General features: G+C 39.1%; 1 protein-coding gene across 1 annotated transcript in view; it reads left to right on the top strand.

Moving 5' to 3' along the window:
• Nucleotides 1-636: 636 nt before the first annotated feature.
• Nucleotides 637-25,409, top strand: part of RAF1 (Raf-1 proto-oncogene, serine/threonine kinase) — a 72,715-nt gene continuing 47,942 nt past the window's right edge. The window contains exon 1 of the mRNA XM_060023083.1: nt 637-964. The gene's annotated coding sequence lies outside the window, so the exon portion shown is untranslated. The remainder of the gene's footprint in view (nt 965-25,409) is intronic.

The following is a 25,409-nucleotide window of genomic DNA, read 5'->3' as shown; positions in this document are numbered from 1 at the left end:
ATACACTAAAATGTCCATAGATAACGCCAAATTGCCCTCCCGATATCCATTCCTGCCAGCGTTGGACGAAGGTACACAGCAGGTTTTCACACATCTTGCACCAGACTGGGTATTATCAGTCTTTTAAACTTTTTGCCAGTCTGACGGGGGAAAGGAACCCTCAATTTACAGGTGAGGAAACTGAGACTCAGAAAAGTTTAGGGACTTTCCCGCATGATGGGTTGCGATTTGCCACTTGATGTGTCCGATTCCAGGGAGGACGGGCCAAAGGTGGACACGGTCCTCTATGCTATGCGTCCTCGGGCACGTCTGGTTATCTCTGGGCCTCGCGATGCCGGCAAGCTGGCCTTCCTCCCCCCGCCAATTCTCAGGCTCCTTCAGGGCAGCCAAGTCCTGGCCCTTCCCGATCGCCAACCCGGGGCCAGGGAGGACCCGCCCTACTGCCTTCACGGCTCCGAAATGGCGACCAGGGGGATGGCAAAGCCACGCCCCCTGGGAGGCGGGGCCTGAGTTCAGGCCAGAGCGATGGATATCCGAGCCAAATTTGAAGTCCGCCGCCAGGCGAGCTCACGCAGAAGCAGAGAGCTGGTGGCGTCGCAGGTCGGGAGGAGGAGCACCGAGTGGAGGGCTCGCTTGCCGGGGCCGCCCGAAGGCGTCTTCAGTGCGGGCGCTGGGGCCGCCATCTTAGATGGCGGGAGTAAGACGAGAAAGAGCGTGAGAAGCGAAGGCTTCCCTGCCGCTCTTCTTGGGCACCGAAGAGGGCCAGCTGGCCGGGCTTTGGGGTGTGTGCCCTGAGGTGCGGAGTGCGAGAGCGACGATGCGAGGGCTGCCCGGGGCCCCGTCCCCTGGGCTGGGGACGCGCCGAATGTGACCGCCTCCCGCTCCCTCGCCCGCCGCGGGGAGGAGGAGCGGACCAGACGCCACTGCCGGACGACTGGACACAGAGGCGGCCGGGCTCCCTCAGGTAGGCTGCAGGGCCGGGCCCGGGATGCCGGGGGAGACGGGCGGCGGCGGGGCTGAGGGGGCCGGGTTCCCCGGAGGCCCGGCCAAGGCGGCGCTGACGGAGCGGCCCCGCGGCTGCCGGGCGGAGGGCCCGGGCCAGGCCGCTGTCACCCCGGGTGGCGCTGGGCGGGCGGGGGCCCTGGGGCCCGGTGTCATGGCCGGCGAGCAGAGTTCCCACATCTCCACTCAGGTTTCCTAGTGTTTTGGGGAAACGTGCCGGCACTACCCCTGTATCTGGTGTACATTCCTTATATTTTGGCCACGGGAAAAACCGCCCAGAGCTGTCTCGGATCTGAGTGTTGTCACTCAGATGGGTTAATGTTTTTTTGGCCGCGGAGTGGGGGACCCGGGCTTGCATCTTCTCTCAAGTGACACCCTTTTCCGGAAGATGAGAGCAGTCAGGGACGGGAGGAGGAAATGGGTCGATGCCCCACCACAAAGGCATAGGGGCCTCCCCTTGGGTCTCAGGACTCTGCGGGTACCTAATGAGACGTTTGCGGTGCTTATACTGACGATTGGCCCCGGGATGCCTTTGGAATGAAGATCCAGGGCTCTTGTGTGTGAAGTGAGAGCCTCCAGGACGCTTCAGTTCTGCAGCTGCAGAGGCTCTGCAGAGCTAGTCGATGCCCAGAGAGAGGAGTTTGGACATCAGGAGAGGCGAGGCGGCTCTGTTCATTCATTGTTCTCTTTCAAGGGCTCTGGGTGTGCCCCCCTGGTATTCACTCTTTGGTGGGAAGAATGATAGGGTCTACTGTGTCTCTTCGAGATGTGGCCGGGTTCTAGAGGATCACCCAGTCTAAGTAGGGAATGGATTCAGCGCACGTTCATCATTTCTGCCTGATTCGTCCTCTCCGGGCTGGAGGGAGTCTGCCCTCTGTTAGCTCCCGAGGCATGAACACTGTGCGCTGTGATTAGGATGGATTTACCAAGTGTCTTGGGAATTTGGAACAACTAGTTTTGCCTGGGGGAGTTGAGGAAGCTTGTAGACTGGAGGGGACTTTTGTGCTGAGGTTTGGGCTGATGAGTAAGTGCTCATCAGGTGAGGAGGAGGGGAGAGCATGCTAAATTGAGGGAACAGCTGGTTCAGAGGCACGGAGACGTGCAGGAGTTTGGGGAGCAGCAAGCAGTCTGGGGTGCAGGAAGGAAGTGGTGGGAGATTAGGGTCTGAAACAAAAGTTGGCTAGCTTGTGGAGGATCTTTGTTGAAGATAGTGAACTAGTTGATTTAATTGGGATTATTTTAAACGGGTGTTGCTAATTCTCTTTTCTTGCTGATAACTTTATTTCCTCCTCCTGTTGATGTTAAAGCTGATAGTAATTGCACAGATTGACTTTGTTAAACCCAGTTAAGAACATTTTGATACGGGCTTTATGTCAAATGTTTTGTACTTGCATTGTGGTGAACGAACTGAACTCATATTCCTAGGGATTCTTGCAAACGTTTCTTCTAAAGTTACACTTGCTAACAAAAATGTTGATTTTATAAATGTAGTACACTCTACTAATACTACATTTTCAGTGGCTGTTGACAATATAAACCATGCTCCCCAGTCATTTAGAAATTGGCATATTGTATGAAACATCTGAAAAATTGTAGAATGCAAGTGAGTATATTTTTAGTTAAGTAAATGTTTTATATAGTAAACTGTTTCTTTGGATTGATTCCGTGGATTCCAATTCTGTTATAAAGTCTTTAGCTCTATGAACATAATTTTCCCCAAAGATCTGTATTTTGATTAACGTTTATGCTAAAGTGATTATTATGGTATTAACGGACTTAATCTAGCAGTTCCTAAATCTTTCTTGGGTTGTGATGATTATATACCACTGGAGAACCTTTTGGCTTGTTTTCACCCTTATCACTTCAAGGGATAAGCTGTTGAAAATGCAACAGAGACAGTTTGACCCAGTTGAACACTGGATACTTGGGAAAATTAACCTGTTACTCTTTCTGTTGTAAAAGCTCATCTTTTAGGTATGCGGTGTTTGTGATCGTAAGTTGTAGTGGAACTGCTTAGTCTTGTTAAACTCTTGTCAAATAGTTTAAAAGATGTGCATGCCTTCAAAATAGAAGGCTTGAGTGAAATACATTAGAACATATTTTGTGGGATTTGGTTTAGCAGAAGAAAACAGTGAGAAGCAGGTTAAGCTGGTCACTTATGATGAAAAGTATCTAAAAGATGAAATGGAGAAAGGTTAAACATTAAGTATTGTATTATAACTGCTTTGAGACTGGTTGCTTTTAGTTTAAAACATGCCGTCTGTGAAATCCAAAGTAGGAGTTTGCTCTGAAGATGAAACAACTTCTTGGAAGTTGAATTTGACTTTCAGAAGCACCAGATTATTTATTAAATGGAAAATATAATTAATAACTTGAAATTACTATTTCAAATAGCCTGTTAGTAGTAGGTGCATGATTCTATCACATCTTAATTCCAGGTAAAACTTTGTTAATAACCTATTGCTTAAAGTAGAAAAATGTTACATGGGAGCGTGCTTTTGTTTGCATGTTAACATAGTAGGCCATATATAATAATCCTGGTCTTGGGAGGAGCTTGTTAGCCAAACAGCATGCCTTAATGTTGACTTGCAGAAGAGAATTTTAAATATTGTCTTTGAAAGGCAGTGGAGTAATGTCACAGCGGGATGGGGGTTAATGAAACCACAAAATCGAGCTTTGACTTATTAAAAGGTCTTCTGTTTTTTAAATTGTGCGTGTCATGGAAGTCAGTTCTCCATAACAAATGTCTGTAGTCGGAAAATTGCTCACCTTGGCTAAATTAATTGGGAAATCCAAAGAACACTTGGGTTCATTTAGGATAAAGTTGTTTAGGATTTAGGTTGGGGTGTGTGTGTGAGAGTGTGTTTATATTTATGTATGTGTATGGATGTATAAGAATGCTTATTTGCTAAACTGACCAGGTTGAAAATGTGATACTAGATATTTGTGTTATAATTCACTTAGTATTTCTGGTATAGGGCTTAACTGCCTTGCCTGTAATCCTCAGGATAGTAATGTCTGGGTATTGCCTTAAAGTTGTGAGTAAAAATTCCTTAATTACCTATCAAAATTTTCATCTTTAATTTTACGGTGGTTGAATCATTCTGTTCCTCCTTTTCTCCCAGAATACTTGTGTAGCTCGCAATGATTTTAATAGTTAACTTCAGATCTGTTAGCTTTTCTTCTAAAACTACTCCTAGAATGTCAGTTTAACCAAGGAAAATGTCAAATGGGTGTTGTTCCTTTGTTACTGGTTTTGGCCCAGGCTATCTCAAGTCTCTTTGGCAAATCACTCAAGAAGTGTGTTAATTGCTTCACATTCCAATCAGTGTACATAGTTTTTCTTGAGGAACACTTGACACAGAGTTTTATTTTTAGATCAGATTCTAAGGGATTTTACTGGGTGGGGATTAACAACCCTAAAACTAGTTTGGAATCAAAACCTTTGTGATTTAGAAACTGTTTACATTTTTGGTTAATGAATGGGAAGCTGCAGGCAATGACAGTGTTTTAGGGAACCAGATATGTCTAATTGCTTCTGAGGACCCTTGTAGACTATACCGATGACATCTTTCTACCTGTTGGGTTTCACTTATTATGATCCAGTAAGTAGCAAGAGTAAGTACATCTTTACTGTTGTAGTCAAGATGTTGTCTCCTATTTATTTTCTTCCAGCCTGCTAGGGAAGGCAAAAGTAGTCTGATTTCTTTGAAGCTACTTCTTTCTACGCATCATATTTGGACAAAGTATTTACCTTTCTCCACCCATAAACATTTCTGATGGAAGAATCAGGGTAGTTAATGTTTTAACTTTGATAATAGGTCTTTAAAGTTATGACATTCTTAATCTGGGTTTTATGGAGGCATACTTTTCAATCTCAGATAGCTTTTAACATCTGTCCTTTACCTAGGTTTGGGGTAGATGAAATACTGAGTTTTCCTTAGAACATGATTCTTGTTCTGTGTGGCAAATCTCATTAGGAAGCTCAGAGTTTTTGGGAGAGGCATTTCCCTGGATCCAGATAGATCATTCAGAAAGGAACTCCCATTTGCATTTAAGAAAGTTTGTTTACAGTAGGAAAAAACTAGAAAAAGTTCGAATGTACAACAACGATAAAGTGATTAAGTAAACTGTGGTACAGCCACTTATGGGGCCCTATGCTTTTCATTAACTGTGGCGTATATGAAGCATTTATGGTGCGGGAAATGCTATATCCAAATGATTACAGTTGTGTTAAAAAACGAAACAGTACAGTGGAATATTACTCAGTAATAAAAAGGAATGATGTACTGGTACATTCTCCAACATGTATAAACCTTGCAAACATTATATTAAATGAAAGAAGCTAGTCAGAAAAGACCACATATTGTATAATTCCTTTTATATGAAGTGTCCAGAGTAGGCAAATCTGCAGAGAAAGTAGATTAGTGGTTGCCAGTGGCTGGAGGGAGTAGGCAATGGGGAGTGACTGTGACAGGGGTTTCTTTTTTGAAGTATTGAAAATTTTCTAAAATTGATTGTGGAGGTGAATGCACAACTCTGTGAGTATAATAAAAGCCATTGAATTGTACACTTTAAATGGGTGAGGTGTATGGTATGTAAATTATATCTCAAGCTTTTTAAAAAAACTCAAAACCTACCCATAGGGAGAAAACACATGTAGATGTTAACAATGGTTGTTAAACAGTAGAAATACGGATAATGTTCCTCTTTATACTCTTCATATTCTCTGAATATATTGGCTTATAATAGAAAAATACATATAATAAAGTTAAATTCTATTCGTGGTGTGGGCCCTTATGTCCCTCCAAACCATTCAGTCACTCTCAGATTACACTTACAACTATATTTTTGAGCTTCTTTCACCTGTTTTCTACTTCCTCCAGATTAGTTCAGGCTTTTATGCTGTATTTGCCTTGACTGTTGTTAGAACTTCTGAATTGAACTTCTTTTTCTTATTTCTTCCCATGCCAGTACACTTTTCACATTATTGCCAGATTCACTTTTTAAATGTGTAGAATCTTAAAAATTGAGTTTCATTAATTTTTTGTATAGGTAGTACAGTCACATGCTACAAAATTCAAAGAATACAGAAAGTTATGCTGTGCAGAGTAATTCTGCTTTCCCCTTTGTTTCCCAGATACCCAGCTTTTTTTCATGGAGGGAAATATGTTATGGGGTTCTTATGTTTCCTGTTTTGTGATGATACAAGAATATTCAGGCGTAGATGTGCTGGCCTTACTTCCTTTGGCAAATTGTCCAAGAGTCTCCATTGCTTTTCAGACTAAGCATACAGTTCTTGCTTCTATGTCTTGCTAATGTGGATTCCTCTTACTATCTTCAGTGGAATTCAGAAGCCATTTTTTTTTAGCACCTAAGTAGGTGCAGAAGGCTAGTGTGGTGGAGGGTGAATTAGGTAAGTTCCTGCCTTCAGCGACCTTATCTAATGAGGAGAGATTCACAGGATTTCCTCACTTTTATCTGTTCCTCTTTTAAGAGTCATTTTGAACACCATCTTCTAAATATCATTTCCCGATCTTTTTCTCTTCTTCTCACTCATTGTTTCCTTCTTTGAACCCCACCTTAAAACCCTTACATTTATTTTTCTTATGGTCTTTATCATATAGTCATTTGTGAGCTTATCATCCCATTAGGTTATCAACTCAAATTAATGCTTTCTAGTCAATGTGCAAGTCCTTCTTTACTGATATTTGTGAAAAAATTTGAGAGGCTGAGGGACCAGGCCTGTGTGCTTTGGTGAAAGTATTGAATCTAAATTACCACATTTAATATTAGGTTTTATAATAAGACCTTTTATTTAAACTTAACAGGGTTTCTGTATGTACTTTTCGGTACCATGCACTGTAGACTTTATATGTATTTATTGTGACGTATTGATATTTTATTAAAGTGTTTGTTTACCTCTCATCTTTTCTCGGAGGACTGTATCTTAATCATCTTTGAATACCCAGAGTTTAGCACAGTGGCTGGCCCCCCTGATTTCAGTTCAATTTGTTGAATGTAAGGTGCTAAATGATGTTTATTGAATTGAATTTTTTGTATAGATGTCTTACATCTCTGGCTAAACTTAAGCTCCTTAGAGCTGAGCCATGTCTTATTTATAAATCTCTAGTTCTTAAAACTTTCTCTTGATTATGTAATAAACATTAATTGCATGAGTAGAGATTCACAGGTTAATCACCTGTGGATTTAGTTCCTTCCTACTGCCCACCACACAAATGCTTACAATTAAAAGGGTATACTACTTATTAAACTCATACTCAGAACTTTGTAACTTAGACATCTGTCGGAGGAATTACCGTGTCTGTTTTGCTTTATCAGTAGAGTGCTCTGGGTTCTCACTGCCAGCTCCTTGAGGACATTTGCCTGCTTTGGCAGCTCACTCATTGGTTCAAGCCACTCTTGCCATACTGGCTATTTTCTTCTGCATTCATAGGCTTTATATGTGGAGGAAAGTTTCAGCCAGAGAGAATGAGGGGATAAATGATACTCTTCTGCCTTCCTTGATCTTAGTCTGGACTGGAATTAGAGAAGTGTGAATGTGAGAATAGATATGTCCTTCACGACTAGTATTTATCTAGCTGTCTGACAATGCAAAATGGACCCTTTCGGCTTTTTTTGGGGGGGGTGGTGGTGGTAACTTATACAAAATATAAAATATACCATTTTAACCATATTTAAGTGTATTACTCAGTGGCATTAAGTGCATTCATAGTGTTGTGCAACCATGACCACTAATCTTTTTCCAGAACTTTTTCATCATCCCAAACAGAAGAACCCTGTAACAATTATAGAATAACTCCTCATTCCTCCCTACCTCCACCCTCTGGTAAACTCTGTTCTACTTTCTCTCTGTGAATTTGCCTAGTCCAAGTATCTCATATAAGGGGAATCACACAATATTTATAATTTTGTATCTGGTTTATTTCACTTACTGTGTTTTCAGGGTTCGTCCATATTATATTGTGTGTGAGAATTTTATTCCTTTTTGTGGTTGAATAATATTCCATTATGTATGTGTGTGTGTGTATGTATGTGTATGCTCCCGTGTGTGCACACATAAAATATTTTATTTATCCATTCAATAGTTGATGGGCTCTTGGGTTCCACCTTTTGGCTTTTGTGAATATTGATGCTATGAACAGTGGTTTACAAGTATCTATTTGAGTCTCTGCTTTTATTTCTTTTTAGTATATACCCAGGAGTGGAATTGCTGATCATATGGTAATTCTGTTTAACCTTTTGAGGAACTGCCAAATTATTTTCCACAGCAACTGAACCATTATATATTCCCACCAGCAATGCATGAGAGTTGCAATTTCTCTGCATCCTTGCTAACACTTGTTATTTTCTGTTTTTTGATAGTAACTGTCCTAATGGATGTGAAGTGGCTCTAGGCTTTTTTCTCACTGCTGATTAGATCGAATGGTCAAACCAGAAGGTTAGGAAGTTGGCTGTATTTGCATCGCATGGACTTTTTCCTTCCTTATAAATGTATTTGTATACAGTGTTCTTGAAAGAGATAAATTAATTACACAATTAGTGACTCATTTTTTGAAAAAAAAAAAAGTTTTTTAAGCTGGTACATACAGTTGTTGTAGTTACCTTCTTTGTACCCTCATTCCCCCCCGCTTTTTTTTCTTTAATTTTCTTGGTGGCCACGTGGCATGTGGGATCTTAGCTCCCCAACCAGGGATCAGACCCGAGCTCCTTGCATTGGAAGCGAGGAGTCTTACACTGGACCGCCAGGGAAGTCCCTACCCTCATCCCCTTTTAATCTAAAATGTATTCAGTTAACCTGTAAAAGATGATTTCAGTTAATCCTGGGTGGTAAGATATAGTAAGTGAAAAAAGTAGGGTACTAAAATATGTACAATAAGACTCCATTTTTATAAAGAAAAACATTTACATGCGTCTATTAAAATGCTACCCCTTCAAGTTCAAATACTACAATGAAATCATTCTTTAGTGTCTACCTCTTCCTCCACTTGAGCTATAAGTGACCTTTCCATGCTCCAAATTCTTATAGTTTTCTTAAGAAGTTAACGCCTCTCCACCCCATCACCACACAAAAAAAAGCTGTCACATCTTGTTGTAGGCCTCTTTGTCATCCTGAAAGCTCATAGCACATAGTCTTTGGGAAATGATGATTTTTTTTCTTCTACTTTAAAAACTCTTGGAAGGCCAGGTCTGTCTTTCTTAACTTTATATTCTTCGAAGCAATTAGCAGTTGAAATAGATTCTTAGAAATTGTTAAATGATAGTGCTCCTTATACTTTTCCACTCAGTTCTCTGCCAGGTTGCAGTATACAGAGAGGCATTCTGGTTCTTTAGATTGTATATATCAGTACTTTTATGTGGTAGATAGTGATTCAATATCCATGGAAAAGAATTAGGGTAAATATTGTAATGATAGCTTTTCTCCATTAATATTTTATTCTGCTATTTAAGCATCTAATTTTGTGCGAGGTACTATAGTGGATGATGGAGTATAACAAGATGTAGGAAATGCGTATAGTTCTTTTCCTTAAGGCATTCAGACTTTGGTGTATAATTACATAGGTTACATATTCGTATTTTGTTTTTTTGCTCCTGTGGCAAAGTAGCTGGGTATAATTTAGGGCTTTAATGATTCAATGGTCTAATTTACAGAGAAAACTTCTGCACATTTCCTTGTTTCAAGAAAATTATTCTTGAAAAGTTGATTTAAAATATTTTCTGGGAAACAAGTGATACTATCAGTTTTACAGGTATACCTTATTGTAATTGTTACTAGTTATTAAAACAAGCAAGGTGATTGATTACCTTTGGGGGTATCATTGAAGACTAGGGAATCTTTCTGTGTATGAAAGCCATTGACTCCAGAATGCATTGTAGGAGAAATAGCCGAATCAGATGGTTACTTCTTGAAATAGCTTTGGCAAGATTGTAAACCTGGAGGAGTACCTCCTATCTTGAGGATAAATCTCAGTGTCTGTCCAATTGAGAGATGCTAGTGTGCAGAATAGTGGATTCACTTATTTTATATTTCATGTCTTTATTTTTGAGGAAAGCTAATGCTGTTTTTTAAGTCACTTGTTAATTATGCAGGACTTGCCACTGAAATGGATGCCTTTTATGTGGAACAGAAATTATTGGTACAAGGTTAAGTCAGTGTTTTCAGGCATTAACTTATTAGCAGGATGAGATGTCTGCGTGTTTTTTTTTTTTTTTTTTTTTTTTTCGGTACGCGGGCCTCTCACTGCTGTGGCCTCTCCCGTTGCGGAGCACAGGCTCCGGACGCGCAGGCTCAGCGGCCATGGCTCTTGAGCCCAGCCTCTCCGCGGCATGTGGGATCCTTCCAGAACGGGGCATGAACCCGTGTCCCCTGCATCGGCAGGCGGACTCTAAACCACTGCGCCACCAGGGAAGCCCCTCTGCGTGGTTTTTATTTCCTCTCCATCCCCTTCCACTGACTAGGCGTTTTTTACTTCATTATTACCCAGCCATCAAAATGATCATTCCTAAACCATATTTTATTTGTGCATTGATGTATTTTCATGCTTGTGTTAATGGTTTTACTTTGTAAATGGCTCTTTTCATTTAAAAATGAGCAGTTGCTGCCTAAATGAAGAAGCAATGACTGATTTGGAGATGAAAAGTAAAACTTGGGTTAAAAAAGAGTTCAGACAAAGTGACTTAAAATGAAAATAATGAAAAAGTAAGAGTTAAAAATAAAATTGGCTCCAGATGTCTTTCATTGTGGAACTGATTGCTTTAACATAATTGTTTGGACTAGCTGATTAACTTGTTTTGAAATTAATTATCCTTTTAAAAAGTTAGACTCTTTTCTAAACTCCGGCGGCCCTGCTTGCTAACTATTAGAAGGGTAGAGTATCACATTTTTTCATGTTCGTGTATGCTGGCCAGTCATCTGATGATGTTACCAGTTTGTGGTCAGAAATTGAGAAAGAGGGGTGAGAAAACTCAAAATATTGACACACACACCACCTTGCAGTGCATCAGAGTGCCCTTTTGAACTGGTTGGGAAACTGTAGTTAAGCCATTTCCAAACTAGACATATTATTGTTTCGTAGCTTGGACAAGATGACATTTTATTTAAGTGTTTGTTCTGTTCAGCAGAAACTTTTTATGTGTGAGGGTGGGTTTTTTCCAGTGTTGTGTGACCAACTGAATTAAAACAAAACAAAACAAAACACTTAATCCTTAAAGGAAGCTTGGAGTAATCTTGAAAAATTGATCACCCAGTCTCTCAGATGGACCAAGGCTGGATTGAACAAAGGGATGAGCTTAAAGGAGAAATCAAGAGTGAAGTCGCATTATAAATACATTAAAATATGAGTAGGAAATTCCCTGGCGATCCAGTGGTTCGGACTCTTGTTCTCTCACTGCCCAGTGTTCAGTCCCTGGTCAAGGAGCTAAGATCCCGGAAGCCACCTGGTGCGGCAAAAACAAACAAAACAACCAAACAAAAAACGAGTATTCATCTATGTTTTTGCCCTGCCAAAAAAAGTGTTTTAATAACGCAGGCAATTTTAGCCACCATTCCTCATACTGAGTCTATGTTCTTGTGAGATTTTGATTGCAGTTGAAGAAAGTGAATCTATTCTTTTGTCACTCTCAATTCTCCCAAGCCTTGTAGTTTGACCATCTCACAATTGAGTGTGATTGTTGTGTCTAAAGATACATTTTTAAAAAAAGGTCCGTAAAGATAATAGCTTACCTTTGTTGACTTAACTACTATATGCCAGGTTCTTTTGAGAGTTTTGCCTTAATTCATTTTTTTTTCTTTTTCTTTTTTTTTTAATAAATGTATTTATTTATTTTTGGCTGTGTTGGGTCTTTGTTTCTGTGCGAGGGCTTTCTCCAGTTGTGGCGAGCGGAGGCCAGTCTTCATCAGGGTGCGTGGGCCTCTCACTGTCACGGCCTCTCCTGTTATGGAGCACAGGCTCCAGACGCGCAGGCTCAGTAGTTGTGGCTCACGGGCTTAGTTGCTCCGTGGCGTGTGGGATCTTCCCAGACCAGGGCTCGAACCTGTGTCCCCTGCATTGGCAGGCAGATTCTTAACCACTGCGCCACCAGGGAAGCCCTACCTTAATTCATTTAATCTTCTCATCAGCCTGAAGATGTAGGTACATTGTGATCCTTATTTTAAAGAGGAAGAAACACAGAGACAGATGGAGTAAATACCCTAAATATAGGCCATCTACTTAAGGAGAGATTAGAGAGAGAGATTTTCTGGGTTAGTTTTGACTTCATCCTACATACATCCTATCAGCACCTTAGAATTTAAATTCTATATGTGATACAAACTTACTGTTTTTGTTAGGTTTCTGGGAATGCCGTCTGCCTTATAATTTTCTTTATGACTTAGAGTAGTTCCATTTCCTTCTTATAGGCCTTAGATGATTAACCCCACTTCATCCCTGTATTACTTCTTCATCTAAATTATAAATTTATTGAGGGCTGGGATCAAGTCTTAATCAAATTTGCCTCTCCCAAGTACTTTTCATAGAGCCTTCAGAGGTATCCCTTCTGAAGAGTTGTCCTTCCTAAACTTTTTTTTGAGTTGAGTAGAAATAATTACTTCCATTACTTTTTTTCTGTAAGATGATAAGGAATCACTTTGTTATGACTTTGTATGTGAAAACTTTTCTTGAAATCTTACATATTTAATTTAGGAATTTAGTTTAAAATAGCACTTTACGAAGTATTCTTCTTGGGGCTTCCCTGGTGGCGCAGTGGTTAAGAATCTGCCTGCCAATGCAGAGGACACCGGTTCAAGCCCTGGTCCGGGAAGATCCCATATGCCATGGAGCAACTAAGCCCGTGTGTCACAACTACTGAGTCCGTGTGCCACAACTACTGAAGCCTGCGCGCCTAGAGCCGGTGCTCCGCAACAAGAGAAGCCACCGCAGTAAGAAGCCCGTGCACCGCAACAAAGAGTAGCCCCTGCTCAATGCAACTAAAGAAAGCCCGCATGCAGCAATGAAGACCTAATGCAGCCAAAAATAAATTTAAAAAAAAAGTATTCTTCTTTCCAAAATGTGTTTCTCTCCACCACTAATCAATGTTTCATAAAGTTCTAGGAACTTATAATCACTTGTATAAGACAATTGTGGGCTCACACTGAAGCCTTTAATCTAAAGTTTGGAGTGATTGGGGATACCCGTCTAATGTTTTATCTTAAACATTTACCATTTAATGGGGAGACTTCCCTCTCTGGAAAGTTTTCTGTGCAAATTTTGCCAGTTCTTATGAGAATGTTTAAGATGCTTAGAATTTTATATGATAGGTAATACTCTGAAGAGTGAGCTTAGTGGAAAGATTTCTGAAATGATTTGTTGGCTTTTGTAATTTTTAAAGATTCATTAGACGATTAAGTAATCAAAACTGAGTAGACACAAGTCTTTGGAATAGTGTTAGTGTTCTGATCAGAATGGCTGTTGGAGTTATTAAAAATCAATGAACTAAGTTTATTTCATTGCTACCATTTCTCCTACTCTATACTCTTAGCCTATTTTCTAATTTTCTGATTTACCAGGAAGATAGAGTTAGAATATTTTAATTAACTGATTAAAATATAAATTGACATATACTTAAGATAAAGTTGTATACCATATATAGTTAATAGAGCTACTTCTAACTGTATTTTACTTAAAGAACAGTGAAAGAGGGTATTTTACATGTCTTTTAAGCATTGTCACTGTAAGTTGTACATAACATTTGATTTATTTCTCTTTGATAGTAAATCTTGTCTAATTTCTCCTATCATGGGGAAAAAAAATAGGCTTTTTGAGGAAATGATAAATCCAAGCAGAGAGAGAGGTGTTTTCCAAAAAGTTACATTGGTTAATTGTAGGTAATTTAGGAGCGTGCTGATGTTACTCACAGGTTCCGAGTTATAGACTAATGGGTAAAGCATCTGGAATTATTACTCCGTGCAGTCTCTGCAGAGGATCTCTGGGAATATGGAGACAATTTGCAAAGATCAAATGAACAAGATAGCATATTGCCAGTGTTATTCCCCCAAGTAATGTGAGAGCTAAACAGTTGATCTGTATTTTGCAACCTGGGACTTAATTTTGGAAGACAGTACCAGTAGCGGTTAAGAGCTTTAGGCTTTTAACTCAGAAAAACCCAGGCTGGAGGTGTAAGGGCTATCTAGGAGAGTTCCTGATTGTTGTATATCATGATAATAGGGAATATTTACTGTCTCAGGCCAACACTGTGTGTTTCATGTGTTATTTAACTCTCACATACTATAAAACATGCTGAGTAGAGGAGAATGAAATACAAGTAAATCTTAAGTTTAGGTGTCGTAAATCAAAGGCTATTTAAAACTATAGACACCGTAGTGGATTCAGGTCAGTTATACCAGTCGTAGTCTTTTAAAGCTCTTGCTACCAGTTCCTCCTCCTCCTTTCTCTGCTTTCAAACCAAGGAGAAACTCACAGCAGCTAGATAATATTACAACAGAATTTTAACTCTAGGGCAGTGCCCAGGTTATTTTGATGTATAGGAATTCTTTTGTATTGACTAATCTTCAGAAATAGTGAGTCGTGGTTTGTAGTTCAGCAGTCTTCTAATTACATGGAGATTTTATTTTATCTAAGCTGTATTTATTACCAACTCTGGGGAGAAAAATTTTGGATTGAAGATAAAGAAGAATAACTTAAAGGCAATTTACAAGACCAGTGCTCTAACCCCTGAGCTACAGAGCTGTAAAAAGCAATTTAGACTTCATTATTTTTGTCTTGAATAAGAGCTTTCTGAATAAAAGATTATATATTATATAATATATTTCATACATTATTATATATTATATATTATTATATATTTCATACATTCTCTATTCTGTATCATTTAGTGGATAAGAAGAAAGGTCATGTGAGAAAATGCATTAGTAATACAACCGCTCTAAGGTAAATCATTTATTATTTAGAAATGAGATAAAAATCTCTTAAATATGAAGTAAATTTAAATTGCTTATGATATACAAAACATATTTTCCTTTCTTCCACATACAGGTCTGATGCATCACTTATAAACAATAAACAGTAATTATTTCAAAGTAGTGTAATAGTAACAATGTTAAATGATTATTTTTTGTGTTTTAAATCAGTGTGTTAAAATAGAGCTGTAATTTAAGAGTCTGAGGACCTGAATTGTTTGTTTTGCTTCCCTTACTGTCACTAGATCTTTTGAACTTCACATTTTCTTTATTTACAAAGAGGAATAATACCTGCTTTTAGTCTGTTTAATTCTAACAGCACTATGAGATAGTGGAGAGGAATAAACTGTAAAGTTCTGTGAAATTTTAAGTTGTCCTGTTTGAAGTAAACTATCTGCAATCAATCTCAACCACAGAATGCATTGCTGCATTCTCAGAAACTAGAGTTTAGGTAGATTAAGAATTTCTTTAAAATCTCATTCAACGCCAAAGTGCTAGCTGCCATAGGTGTTTTTTGCTCTACCACTTTAATATTTTTGAATGAAATTTTTATAAAAATAAAAATAAGTATTTGAATAAAAACTCAAAAGTGAGGGCTTTTTTTAGACTGATTTTAAATGCTGATTTGCTGAGGCATTTTGAAGAAAATTCAGAATGTCTCTGTGTGAAAATATTTACATTGTGTGTGTGTGTGTGTGTGTGTCCGTCCCTAGTCAGGAGGGGATAGTAAAATTTATTTGGCTGTTTGGCTTGGCTGAGGTAGGGAGAGGGTGAAACAAAGTCAACCTTAGCCCCAAGTTTGCCCAACTGCCTCTTGACTCTTTTAGGCAGAAGTTTTAGGACTTTTTGATTCTTGCACACTGAACTCCTGAAGAGCTTCCTGAATTAATCAGGGTTGTTATAATTGGTTTTTCTTACCGTGGTCCAAAGGTGTCTAACCCTTCGGGAGAGTAACTGTGACAAGACAATGGATGAGGAATGTTGAGTGAGTGCTCTGCTGAGGTATCTCCAGAAGTTGATAGAGTAACATTTCCAGTCAAACATGTATGCCTCAGATTAGGCTTTAAGGTGGTAGATGGACCTTAAGCATAGGACTCAAATCGCTTAAAAAAATTATACCCTAAGTACTGGTATTTTCATAATTGTGGTCTTATCAGGTTTGACTTGTCCTGAGGCTCTTTAATAGTACTTTGTACGTGTGCTGCTCCCTAATAATCTTGCACCTGAAATAGTCTTGCTTTCAAAATGTTTTTTATAGTGTCTGGTAAAGTAAAAGAGCAAAAAACAAGACTCTCCCAGCATAATGAATCTCTTAATAATTACTATTTTATTAATCTGGTGCTATTTATTCATTTTTAGAAATGCCTCTGAATGCAGCAGTTCATTGAAATTATTGCTAGAGCTGGGTCACAGGGTGAGAAGGCTGAAATGAATGTGTTGCATTTAAAATGCCTTTATCATGACCTGGTATTCTTGATTTTGAGTTTAGAATAAACTATTCAAGTGTCCTTTGTACTATCACTTGTTAGGAATTGTACTAGGAAATAACTTGATTTCTCTGAAATTCTTGTCAGTTTTCACAAACATAGTATGGCCCTTATATTTACTACTCTCTTGCTTTGTTTGCATATCCAAGAGTGTCCCTTCCTGCTATAACCAGTTTCTCAGTCACATGGTGTTTTGTGTAGATTGGGGCATGAGAATTATGGAAAGAGTGCTCAGAACTCTGCAGACTTTGGAAATACAGTAAAGCTTTTTGCCTTAGCTGAGAGAATGTTTGTGACTTCTCTGTTAATGCCTGGGAGTTGAGTGGTAGGTACTGTGCTCTTACTGCCCATTTGATTTGTTGCCTGATGACAAAAGTGCAGTATTATGAGGAGGATTTGTACCTTGCTTTACCAGTGTTTAGACTTTCAAAAAGATAAACTTATTTCTTGAAAGTGTAAGATGAAAATTCTGTTTGTTCTCTTTCTTCAGAGCTTCCTGCTTGGCTGTCCTGGTGCATATTGTTCATGGAAACCCCCAGGAATGTGTTCTTGATTTTAAGAAATATGAATTTGCTGTAAAAGCTGAGTTTTTTTTAAACATTCCTATAGTTGAATTATTTAAAAAAGAGTTTGAGAACTTTATCATTTTAATCATCTAATTAGGTGTGGCATGTAAAACTTGTTGACATTCAACAGTCACTTGTTTTTTATTCATTGAGAAATCGGCTTCATCATTTACTAAGATGGAGAATTAGTTTTAGGGCTACAACATTATGGCCCATGGTATTTGGCCCATAGCAAATACAGAGAAAGTGGTGACTACTGTCTGATTCTAGAATCGTTTGGAAACCTGATGTGAAAATGTAGCAGTTTTCCCAGATTTTAGCTTTTGCACTTTCTGAAATTGCTGAAAACTAACAAAATTTTAAGTTTGTTTTCCTCTTTAATTTTGCTGATCGGTTTCATGGTTGACAACTTATGTATATGAGGAATATTTTAGATTAACATCCAAGAATCTAAACTATAATTTGGTTATGCTTAAGAAAGCATTCTTGTTTTGAGACATGTACTCCAAATATTTGTTAATTATTGTATTTCCTTTAAGCTGAGCAATCCCCTCCTTCCATCTGAAATCCTCTTTCTACACATTCTTTTGCATTCTACATGCTCTTAGGCATGTTTAAAAACACACTTCTACATTTCTTTAGCAGGGGCACTGTGGTTTAAAACGACATTTTATTTTCAGTAGTGTATATTTAGGACAAATGGATGTGTGTGTAGGTGGAACACATTTACAGTTTAGTGTGACAGAGCAGGTGAACAAGAATGGTGCTTGGTTTTATTTTTAAAATAAAACAACTATGAAGAAAAATGCCAAACAATACTAGTAAATCAAACTTTGGAAATAACTCAAGCATAGTAGAATTACATAATGGCTTCAGCTGGCTCTAATCAGCTGGTTTTTGTCTGGGATTTCTCTGATGGAGCTGCTGTAATGAATTTAGCTGACTGCCAGCCAGCAGTTACACTGTGCCGATTCTACAGTTGCAGAATTCCACAATTGTCAGTGTTCTAGTCCTAGGGTGTAGCCCCTCAGCATAGTGTGGTTCATAAATGCACTGATGATTTCTGTTAGAACTCAGCACCCATTGGACCCAGGTGCCAGCATTTGTTACTCATTCAGGATGTGTCTTTAACGGCCAGTTGTATGCTAGACACTGTTAGAGGTGATGGGGTTTTTAGGATGAACTGAACTTACCTTCTTGGAGCATACTATCTAGTAGGGTAGGCAGACAATCATTGGCTAGGCAGATATCTAATGTAATTTCAAAGTATTAATTAGATGGTAATAAAGTATTATGAAAACAACAAAGCTGGGTAAAGAGAGAAGAATGATGGGGAGGGGCAGGATACACTTAAAACAGGATGGTCAAGGTGGTCCCCTTTGAGGAGTGACATTTGTGTGGAAACATGATTGACGAGAAGTGACTAGCAACGAGAAGGCCAGTATGATAGAAATAAAGTGAACAAGAGAGAGAAGGGTAGGAGATAAGGTGAAGAAGGAAGATGGAGGCCAGGTCGTCATGTAAGGCCTTGTAGGTCATAGTTAAAGAATTTGGGTTTTATTTTGAGTGTGATAGGGAACCAGTCACACTTAAAATAAGGATTTTAGCGGAGCAATAGTGTGACCAGATTTGTGTTTTAAGGTTTTTCAGTAGAGAATAGATTTAGAGGCTTTGGGAGTGGACATTGTGACTCCTGGTGTAATCTAGGCAAGAGGAAATGGTGCTTTAGGTTAGATTGGTTGGGTTGGGTTAAAGTAGTTGGATTTTGGAGGGTCTGACAGTACATGATGGATGATTAAATGTGGTGGGCGAGGAAAAAAGGAATCAAGGATCATATCTAGGTTACTTTGTTGTGTGGATAAGCACTATTATTACCGAAAATAGTAATATAGCTATCGTGTGGTAATAGCTGTCATGGATTAAGTGACCACTGTGTACCAGACAGTGAATTTTTCATAGTTTGTAGTGTTACATTTACTACTCATAGCCACCTCTTAAAATATAGTTGTGCTTACTTTACAGATGAAGAAATTAGGCTTAGATGTTTTTTGCCGAAGTTCACATAGCCAAGAAGGTTACTCATCAACAGGTCTCTTTGACTTCAAAGTGCAAGCTCAGTTTATTTAGTCGTTCAATAAGTACTCTTCTAGGAGTTAAGTATACAGAGGTTATCAAAGCTGAGTCACTGTTCTCATGGAGTTTAAGAATTTATAATTTGGGTGTTAAAAACTTTTACCGGAAGAGTCTGTACAGTTTTGTAGACCAAGTGTGTAGGAGGACCTTGCTTACAGGAATGTTGGATTTTTGGTAGCCTTAAATCTTCTGGAATGTAGCTTTGACCATGCACATAAGCCTGTCCTGAAGCCTTTTCATTACTCAGTAGGCTAGGCCCTTTCTAGCTTAGTAGGCTAGGTTCTTTCTCTTCTGTTGTGCTCCTTAATACATAGGCTTGATTATCTCTCTCTCTCATATCGGGTTGTCAGTAGCAAATGCTGAGGAGTAGGGGAGTCCATAGAGGTGTAAATACTATCAAGTCAGAAGTGGCACTGGCAACCAGAGTGTAAGAAATACCTGAAGAATAGAAAGGAGACACAGAACTCTGTTGTCTGTTACATTCATTATCATTATTGTTTTGAAACTTTTCCATCAGACTACCACTAAAATTAGATTAAATGCCTACTCTTTAAACCTGAAAGTTCTTTGAAGTCATGTTTTATCTTAAATCTTTGGTTTTTGAATTTTACTTCAAAACAGATGTATTATAAAAATATTTTAAAATATTAGTTACGTTATTAACCTCCGTCACTCAAGTCTGAGTAAAATTGTTTTCTTAGGAAAATCTACTATATTTATATTCTGTAGATAGCCAGAGGTTACTCATAGTAACTTATAAATCATTAAGAGAAAGTTGAAGTATAGTCTGTTTGGAAAGCTAGGGAAGGATATTCTATATCAGAAAAGTTTAACATATGTTAGATTTTCATGGCACTAGAATCATCATAATGTGTTAGAGCTAGAAGGATCATTATAGGTCATCTCTTCCAATTCCATATTTTGCAGAGGAGGCAGGTAACTTGAGGTTATGTGGATTAAATGAAATAGCATATAAACACCTGTCTGCTCAGGGTGTTGCGTAGCTCATAGTAGATGCCTAAAAGATGCTGGGTTTTGTTTTTCTTTATCTGTCAAGTCTTTTCCTTTTTTTTTCTTTTTTTTTTTTTGCGGTACACGGGCCTCTCACTGTTGTGGCCTCTCCCGTTGCGGAGCACAGGCTCCGGACGCGCAGGCTCAGCGGCCATGGCTCACGGGCCCAGCCGCTCCGTGGCATGTAGGATCCTCCCGGACCGGGGCAAGAACCCGTGTCCCCTGCATCGGCAGGCGGACTCTCAACCACTGCGCCACCAGGGAAGCCCAGTCTGTTCCTTTTATATTTTCTCATATTTCACTTTCTGGAAATTTTATTTTCCTGGTTCTAGAGATAGATGTGTTCCAGAGAAGCCACTGAACAAGAAAACGTCTGGTATCTTGTCCCCTGCATGCTCAAGTATCTTCCCTTGAGATTTGCTGAACAGAGCTACAAGGGCTTAAGAAGACCCATGTTGCTTGCCTGATTGGTCATGTGTGTGTATTTTATAAACAGTGGCAATATCTGAGAAGCTTGAATTTAAATGTATCACCTGAGTTTTGATTGTACCTTTAAGAGTATGTACAGTAGGTCAATTTAAGGATTTCTCTAAGCTCCTTCCTTTAATCCCTTGATCTTGCTGATTGTCACCTGTAAACCAGTGAACACCTGTTAACCAGTGAAGTGAACACCTGTTGTTTGTTTCTGTTTCCCCCTTTCATTGTAACTGTATCCCATATTTTTCTCTGAGGAACTGTCAGCCCTTATCCTTATTACCTAGCCATTCATTTGAGCCATTTTAATGAGATTGACCCCATCTTTAGCTCTAGTGGAGAGACTGATTAGCTTCAGTCAGTCAGTAAAGGCCAGCCATTTGGACATAATGATTTGGTCAGAGTCACTCACTGGAGGCCAGTGAGATAGGAAGTCATGTTTGGGGCTCCTTACTCTGAAGAGCTTCCCTGGGAAATGCTGTTTACCTGAAGGCATTACCAGAAAGTTCCAAAAAGCAAAACTTGAATTTGTCACCTATCGGCAACTATTTATGTAGCATTTACATTGTATTAGGTATTGTAAAGAACCTAGAGATGATTTAAAGTGTATGGAAGGATGTGTGTAGATTATATGTAAATACTATGCCGTTTTATATAAGGTACTTGAGCATCCTTGGACTTTGTTATCTGCAGGGGGTCCTGAAACCAATCCCTTGCAGATACCTAGGGAAGATTATACCACATTTTAGTTATTCATTCATCAGTTGGTGGGCATTTGGGCTGTTTCTACCTTTTGGCTATTAGGAGTAATGCTGCTATGAACATTCTGATGTCCTTTTGGCTATTAGGAGTAATGCTGCTATGAACATTCTGATGTCCTAAGGTTCTAATAACCTGCAAGTCTAAGTCCTATAATTCCAGTCTGCAGGAGAGAGAGAAGCCTGATGATTTTTGTTGTTCTGGCAGACTTTTGAAAGATTAAAGAATAATTTATTAGGTTTTATTTGGAAATATTGAAATAGAAATAACCAGAGTTTTTTTTTTGGCTGCACAGTGCGGCTTGCGGGATCTTAGTTCCCCTGCCAGGGATTGAACCTGGGCCCCCTGCAGTGGAAGCACAGTGTCTTAACCACTGGACTCCCAGGGAATTCCAGGGAGGATTTTTTTTTTTATATAACATTTGGAGTTCACGGGGGTCCTGAGACTGCAAGCTAGAAGTAGGTCTGATTTAGTCCTTCGTACCTTATTTTTAAGATGAAGCCACAAGGTCTATGGAGATGCATGGGCTTTCCCAGTGCCTCCAAATTTAGTATCGTTGACTTTAATGGTGTTTTGACTAGTAATGATCAACATGCTATCTTTTTTTTTTAATGACATGGTAGGTTTAGGCAACTATAAACATTCTTTTTAAAAAAATTATTGTGGTAAAATATACATAACAAATTTACCACCATGTACCATACACATAATATAAATTACCGCATAGTTCAGTGGCATTAAGTACATTTACAATATGTTGCACCCATCACCACCATCCATCTCCAGAACTTTTTCATCATCCCATACTGAAACTCTGTACCCTTAAACTCCCCACCCCACTCTCCCCTCCTGTTCCTGCCAACTACCATCCTACTTTCTTTCTTTGTTTTAAATCCTACTTTCCTTCTTTATGAATTTGACTACTCTAGGTACGTCATGTAAGTGGAATCATAAAATATTTGTCCGTTTATCACTGGCTTGGTTCACTTAGCATAATGTCCTCAAGGTTCATCCAAGTTGTAGCATATATCAGAATCTCCTTGCCTTTTTTTTTTTAATCTGGCTAGTCTTTTTTTTTTTTTAATTAATTTTTGGTTACGTTGGGTCTTCGTTGCTGCACGCGGGCTTTCTCTAGTTGCGGCGAACGGGGGCTGCTCTTCGTTGCTGCACGTGGGCTTCTCATTGTGGTGGCTTCTCTTGTTGTGGAGCACCGGCTCTAGGCGTGTGGGCTTCAGTAATTGTGGCACTTGGGCTTAGTTGCTCTGCAGCATGTGGGATCTTCCCGGACCAGGACTCGAAGCTGTGTCCCCGCATTGGCAGATGGATTCATAACCACTGTGCCACCAGGGATGTCCAGAATCTCCTTGCTTTTTAAGGCTGAATGATACTTCCTTGTATGTATATAGCATATTTTGTTATCAATTCATTGGTCAGTGGACACTTGGCTTGCGTCCACCTTTTGGCTGTTGTGAATAATACTGTGAATGTGGGTGTGCAAATATTTTGAGTTCCTGCTTTCAATTCTTCTGGGTCTACATCCAGATGTGGACTTGCTGGATCATATAGTCAATAGTAATTCTAATTTTAATTATTTGAGGAACTGCCATACTGTTTTCTGTAGCAGCTACACCATTTTACATTCTCATCAGCAATGCACAAGAGTTCCAGTTTTTCTATATCCTTGCCCATGCCTCCCTCCCTCTCTTTTTCTTTCTTTCTTTTTGGTAATAGCCATGTGAAGTGCTGTCTCATTGTGTTTTTGATTTTCATTTCCTTAATGATTAGTGATGTTCCACCTTTTCATGTTCTTCTTGGCTGTTTCTTATATCTTTTTTGGAAAAATGTGCTGATCCTTTGCCTGTTTTTAAATTGTGGTTTTTTTTAATTATTGAATTCTAAGAATTCTTTATTCTGTAGTCTATAGAATATTTGTATTCTAAATGCAGGTCGCTTACCAGATACGTGATTTTCAAATATTTTTTCCTCATTCTTTGGGTTGTCTTTTTACTTTCTTTATAGTGTTCTTCGAAGCAGAAAAGTTTTTAAGTTTGTTGAAGTCCAGTTTACCTTTTTTTAAAAAAATATTTTGTTTACTTATTTATTTGGCTGTGCTGGGTTTTAGTTGCAGCATGCATGTGTGATCTAGTTCCCTGACCAGGGATTGAACCTGGGACCCCTGCACCAGGAGCACGGAGTCTTATCCACTGGACCACCAGGGAAGTCCCTATCTGTTTTTCTTTTGTTGCTTGTGCTTTTAGTGTTATATCTTAAAAACCACTGCCAAATTCAAGGTCATCAAGATTTACTCCTTTGTTTTCTTTTAAGTGTTTTATAGTTTTATGGTTTTAGCTCTTACATTATTTAGGTCTTCATCCATTGGGTTAATTTTTGTATATGCTCTTAAGTAGGGGTACAGCTTCATTCTTTTGCATGTGGATATCTGAATTGTTTGGCACCCTTCTCAGTTCAGTTCTACTGATCTATATGTCTGTCCTTATGCCCGTACCACACTGTTTTGATTACTGTAGCTTTGTGTAATAAGTTTTGAAATTGGGAAGTATGAGTCCTCGAATTTTGTTCTTTTTCGAGATTTTTTTGGCTGTTTTGGCTCCCTTGAGTTTCCATATGCATTTTAGGGTCAATTTCCATATGCATTTTAGCTTGTCAGTTTCTACAAAGAAGCTGGTAAAGAAGCCTATTCTGTTACGGCTTGTATTGAATCTATAGGTCAGTTTGGAGAATATTGCTGTCTTAACAGCAAACTTGCTTTTACTGCTTTGGACATCCATGGACCAACATTCTTATACCTTCTGAGTTTATATATTCTCTCAATTTCAGATCAAGTTCCCAGCTTGGATCCTTGCTCCATTCAGTCGTAGTGGGTTCTAAAGGGGCAGGATCATGAATATAAAAATGTAAACATCACTGCTCAGGGCTTATTCCTATGGGTGAAGGAAGGATGTTCTCAAAAGAGGAGTGTGGGATTGGGAGACAGCATAGAGTTGTCCACCACACTTTTCATTGATGGAGGCAATGTATGTAGGCAGGTTGGAAAGGCTGTGGAATACTAAGAAAGTATAGCAACATAGAAGCCTTGAGGTACATCCATGGTTGGAGCAGGAGGAAGACTAGAAGCCAATAAACAAGGTAGAGGAGATACAGTTGGAGACAGAAGAAACCCCTGGAAGTGCAGTATAATCAAAGTTTCTTTAGGAGGAAGGGAGAAGGAGCATTAGGCTGAGAAACACTCTAGATTTGATTACTAGGGTTTTATTGATCAGACTTGCTTAAAAGCCTGATAGATAAGTAATGGCAGAGTACAAGGTCATTAATTTAAAGAATGTATTGTCTCTGCTAGACTAGTTTTTCACAACTTCAGTCATTCAAGTATCATCTTCCTAACTTTTACTAGAACAGAGAACCACCTATAGTAGTGCTTATTTAATATTTTCTCTTAAATAGCTCACTGTTTTGTTTTTTTTTTTTTGGCCATGCTGAGGTTTGCAGGATCTTAGTTCCCCTACCAGGGATCCAACTTGTGCCCACTGCGGAGTCCTAACCACTGGACTGACTGCCAGGGGATTCTCTGGAACTTTAAAAAAAGTGAAGTAGTTTGAGGCTGTTGAGTTATAGAGATAAAGGCTAGGTGATAGCCTCATCCTAAATTGCAGGAGCAAAGCAGGTGCAAGCTTCTTTGCTGGAAATGTAGTGATGTATCAAGGGTGGATGGTTGTGACTCACTCTCTTGTGTTGACTTCTTTTGCACAAAAATGGAGGGAACTATGTTATAAGCACGTCCAAAAAATACACAGTCAAAATGAATCCATAGGGAGGGTGGGAGGGAGGGAGACGCAAGAGGGAAGAGAGATGGGAACATATGTATATGTATAACTGATTCACTTTGTTATAAAGCAGAAACTGGCACACCGTTGTAAAGCAATTATACTCCAATAAAGATGTTAAAAAAAAAGAATCCAGAAGAAGCTGCCAGGAGAATAGGAA

This window comes from Delphinus delphis, chromosome 10 (genome assembly GCF_949987515.2).
Source record: "Delphinus delphis chromosome 10, mDelDel1.2, whole genome shotgun sequence".
NCBI classification, from domain to species: Eukaryota; Metazoa; Chordata; class Mammalia; order Artiodactyla; family Delphinidae; genus Delphinus; species Delphinus delphis.
The sequence above is the reverse complement of the archived record's forward strand: the minus strand, read 5'-3'. Positions and strand labels throughout refer to the sequence as shown.